The following is a 5,432-nucleotide window of genomic DNA, read 5'->3' on the forward strand; positions in this document are numbered from 1 at the left end:
GTGTGTGTGTGTGTGTGTGTGTGTGTGTGTGTGTGTTAAAATTGAGGAGATATATATGGCCGTTGATCTACTGTGGCTTCTGGTGTTCTCAGCATGTCAATGCCCTTAAACTGAGTCAGTAATTTAAACTGTTAGACTTTAGCAGATAGAATCCTGTAGTTAATGTAATCAGTAGGGGTGATCCCAATGGGGGAAGGGTTTAAAGGGTGGAGGCATCAAATAACAAAGGCATTCTATCAGGGTTAGCATTTGGTGTGGCTGTAAAAACAGGTCTTGAAATAAGGTCAACAAGACTGTTAGGCTCTAAGCCTATAAAATAAAGATAAAAGCTAACATGCTTTGGCTCACCGGTGATCTGTAAACCACCAATCTGTTGTAAAAGCCCCCCACCACAGCAACTACATGGGCTGTATGCCCTAAACATTGAACACATCAAAAACCAATACAAAACTAAAGTAACATGAGGAATTTACTATAGAGTCCAGAGGTAGAAATCGCTCTCGTGACCAGGGAGATCATGAAAATGAAAATGTAGTCTTCTGGAGTTCACTTCAGCATAAATACAAGGAGATATATGAGAAGGCTTATGAATGCAGTTATCACACCTTTTAATTCCATTATTAGGGGCATAATTTATACAGATGAAAATTGCAATGGAAAGGTAGGACTTAGCTAAGAGACAAACTTTACATCTTATTTTTACAATATGAGTGCTTTCAAATCTGTTTTCACATCTACAAAATTTAAATTATAATAAAAACAACATATTCAGAAAAAAGAAATGGAAAGGGATTATTGAATATTTTTATACTACAAGACAAGCATAAAACCATAAGAAAGATGTGTGTTTCTACTTAGCACATAGGAAGCTGCAAGACAATGTCAGTTTCACAAAGGCATGCTTCAAAACCCCACCTGTTTTTTTTTTTTAAACCAGCAGGGAGTTGAATCAGTAGATAACCAGGAATGGTAAATTTCAAACGGTTACAGCAAATCTTAGGGAAGGGAGGGCACACAAGTCGTTTCCCCTTTAGTAGAACATTTCAGGAAGCAGAGGCCGCCATAAAAGTGATTAAGAAAAGAAAAAGTTGAAATTTTAATAAATTTCTAAAATAAAGTAAAAGGCTGCTTGGGAGTTTAGAATTCCTGGAAGCTCCAGGCATAAGTAAAATCCACATTCATTAGCCAGGCCCATAATATGCTAAAAATAAAGTAAAATAAATTAAATACACAATATCAGTGACTGCGTTCAGAATAGGAAACAAGAAATGAATTTGAATCTAGGTCAATAGAAATTATTCTAACTGAAATAAAGAGAGGATAAAGAGTTGAAGAAAATCAGACCTTTCCAAGAGGTGTGGGACAATATCAAATGATCTAACATACATGTAATTGGAGTAACAGAAAGGAAAAAGGGAGAGAATGGGATAAAAAAAATTTTTTTTAAGAGATAAAAGAGATAATAGCCTTTTCCCCAACCCCAAATTAATGAAAGAAAACAGCCAAGGAACTCAGAGACCATCAGGATAAATATAAAGAATACTACAACTAAGCACATCATAGAGAAACAGAGATAGCTGACTTATCACCAGTGCTGTGCAATACAAAAGAAAATTGAGCATTAACTTGAAAATACTAAAAGAAGAAAAGCTGTCATCTCAGGGTTCGATCATACAGAAAAATAACATTCAGAAATAAAGGTTAATTAAACACTTGTTTAGACAAACCACTAAAAGAAATGTTAAAGGAAGGTTTTTTTAATGAAAAAGGAAAATGGTACTACATAGAAATAAAAATCTAAACACATACACAAAGAGCAGCATCATCAATGGCAAATGTAGGTAACATAAATTTAAAAAAACTTTGTATCAGTAAAAATAAATAACTAAATCAAAAATAGAAAAAAATTGTGGAGTTTATAACAGGTAAAATTTTAATGTATTATAATATTATAAAGGATGAGAAGGATAAAACATAATTATACTATTGAAACATTGTTAAAGAGGAGAAATATGATTTGAAAGAAGACTGGCAACAAAACGAGGTATATTATAAACCTGTAGCATCATCTTAAAAAACAAAACAGAGGTATATGTAATAATCCAAAATAAGGCAGAATGAGAGGAAACAGGGAACAGAGAACAGATGAGACAAAAAGAAAATAATGTTTAAGATAGTAATTTCAAATATATTAATGATTGCATTAACTGCAAAAATCAGAATACACCACTTGAAATTAAAGATTGTCAGATTGGAAATAAAAAAAAAGCAAGAACCAATTCTATGCTCTCTCTAGTTACTCATTTTAATATAGTGGCATAGATTAATTAAAAGAAAAAAGATGTGGGGAAAAGATATACCATGCCAACACTATTCAAAAGAAAGCTATGGTAAACATATTAATACTAGACAAAGTAAACTTCAAAACAAAGAATATTATTAGAGATAAAAAGATAAATTATTTAGTGATAAAGAGATATGAACTTAATAAAGGGCTTAAACATTCATAAAGCAAATGCTAATAGAACTCTAAGCAGAAATAAAGAAATTTGCAATTGTGCTTGGAGACATCAGCAATCCTTCCTCACTAATTGAGAGTACAAGTAACCAAAAATCGTTAAAAAATATAGATTTGAACATTATCAGCCAATTTAATTAACTTCATTGAGATTTATGGAATATTCCACTCAATAACAATAGAATGCACATTCTTTTTAAAGTCCACCTGAAACTTCACCAAAGTAGACAAATATATTGTTGGCTATAAAACAAATCTTGACAGATTTAATATAACTGAAATAATACAAAGTATGTTTCCTGAATACAAAATAAATTAGAAATCAATAACAGAAACATATATGGAAAGTTACCAAAAATGTGCAAATTAAATGACATATCTAAATACCCATAGGCAATATTTTTTTTAATTAAAGTTTATTGGGGTGACAATTGTTAGTAAAGTTACATAGGTTTCAGGTGTACAATTCTGTAATATATCATCTATATATCACATTGTGTGTTCACCTAAAATATGAAAACAGAGCATATCAAAATGTATAGGATATAGCTACAGCAGTGCTTAAAGGAAAATATATAGCATTAAATGCACACATGAGGAGAAAAAATATCTATAATTAATAATCTAAACATCCATGTTAAAAAAAGTTTTTAAATATGAGCAAATGCAAATCAGAAAAACAGGAGGAAACAATACAAAGTAGAAGTCAGTGAAATAAAATGATGAAAATAGTAAAGAAAAATCAATGAAATCAAATGCTGATTCTTTGACTAGATAAATAAAATTGATAAAATTCTAGAATGACTTTCCAAGCAAAAAGATTGAAGGAAAAGAATACCAGAATTAGGAATGAAACAGAGAACATTGCCACAGATGGTACAAATATCAAAAGGAAAAGGGAGACTTTAATTCAATAATTTAATTCAATAATTCAGTATTTGAAAGATGCAAGCTATGAGAATTCACTCAGGAAAAATAGCTAAAATAATTAACCCTATATCTGTTAAAGAATTTGTAGTTTTAGTTAAAAACCTTCCCACTAAGGCAAATAATGGCACAGATGACTTCACTGGCAAATTCTACCAAACATTTCAGGAGAAAAGAATACAAATTCCAAATAAACTCTTCCAAAAAATAGATGAGGGTAGACTGAATGTTTGTGCCCCCTTGCTGAATAAATGTGTTGAAATCCTCCACCTGATGTGATGGGATTAGAAGGTGGAGCTTCTGGGAGGTGGTTAGGTCATGAGGGTGGAGCTCTTATGATTGGGATTAGTGCCCTTATGAAAGAGACCTCACACAGCTCTCTCACTTTTCCCGTCACATTTGGACAAAATGAGAAAACCACCACCTCTGAACTAGAAAGCAGGTTCCCACCAGACACCAAATCTGCAGGTGCTTTGATCTTGGACTTCCCAGCCTCCAGAACATGAGAAATAAATTTTGTTGTGTAAACCATTTAGTCTGTGGTATTTTTGTTATAGCAGCCTGAATGGACTAAAACAAGGCAGTATTTCTTCCCATTCATTCTATGAGACCAGCAAAGCCCTAATACCAAAACCTGAAAAATATTTTAAAGAAAAAAAGGCCTACCAGTCCTAAGTAAAGATCCTTAAAAAGTATTAGCACTTCAAAGCAATATAGAAAAGGATAATATATCATGATCAAATGGAGTGTATCTTAGCAGGCAAGGTTATAATTTACCATATGAATAAACTAAAAATAAAATCATCTCACTAAATGCAGAAAAAAAAATTTTTTTTAATTTGACAAATTCAATGTTTGTTCATGATATAAGAAAAAAGCTTTGAGAAAACTAATATTAGAAGGGAACTGTCTCAACCTGATAAAAGCACCTCTAAAAACCTTGCATTATTGTATCTAATGGTGAAAAGGGATGCAGTCCCCACTCCAACATCAAGAACAAGGCAAGGATGTCCACCTTCCACTTCTGTTCAATATTGCACTGGAGGAGCTGGCTGGGGCACTAGGGAATTACAATGCAATAAGAGACATACAGATTGAAACAGAACAGTTTTTATTCCCAAATAACAGGATTCTATACATATGGGAAATCCTGTATAATCTACAAAAATCAACTAAAGCTAATAAATGAGTTTACCAAGATCACAGGCTATAAGATCAATATACAATAGTCAATTGTATTATATCTACTCAGAATGTCACTTAAAAATTAAAATTTTAAAACCATTGTTTATAATAGCATCAAAAAAATAATTGGGGTAAATTTAACAAAATATGTGCAAGATTTGTATACTTTTGAAAATAAAAACATTAAAAGAAATCAAAGATCTAAATAAAGAGAAATATTAGTATGTTCGCAGATCAGAAGGCATTAGCAGGCAAGGTTATATAGTAAATTACAACCTTGCCTACAGTTAAGATGTCATTTTTTCCTAAATTGATCTTTAGATTTAATTAAGCCCAATAAAATCCCAGCAAGTTCTTTTGTATACACTGACAAGCTGATCCTAAAATTTACCTGGAAATGTAAAGGACTTAGAATAGCCAAAATAATTTTGAAAAACCTCTAGAAGGAAACATAGAACATATTTACAAACTTGAGTAAAGGAATGATTTCTTAGGACACGAAAAACATGATCCATTAAAATAATGGTTGGGGAAGGGCGGGCCAAGTGGTTCAGTTGGTTAAGAGCTCGCTCAAGAGTGTGAGCTCTTGGGCTGCCGTGAGTTGCCGGCGATGGCATATGCTGCAGCCACTGCTGCAGTGGGTTGCCATGGGCTACCATGTGTAGCCAGCAGCCAGCGTGAGTGGCCGTCCAGAAGCCAGGGACTGATCTGCTTTGCCTGGGAAGAGCACAATGATGGTGCCAACTTGGGCCAGTGAAGCAACATCCTCCACAACTAGACTGAAGAACAAAAGGACAGCAAC

This window comes from Hipposideros armiger, unplaced genomic scaffold (assembly GCF_001890085.2).
Source record: "Hipposideros armiger isolate ML-2016 unplaced genomic scaffold, ASM189008v1 scaffold_661, whole genome shotgun sequence".
Classification (NCBI taxonomy): Eukaryota; Metazoa; Chordata; class Mammalia; order Chiroptera; family Hipposideridae; genus Hipposideros; species Hipposideros armiger.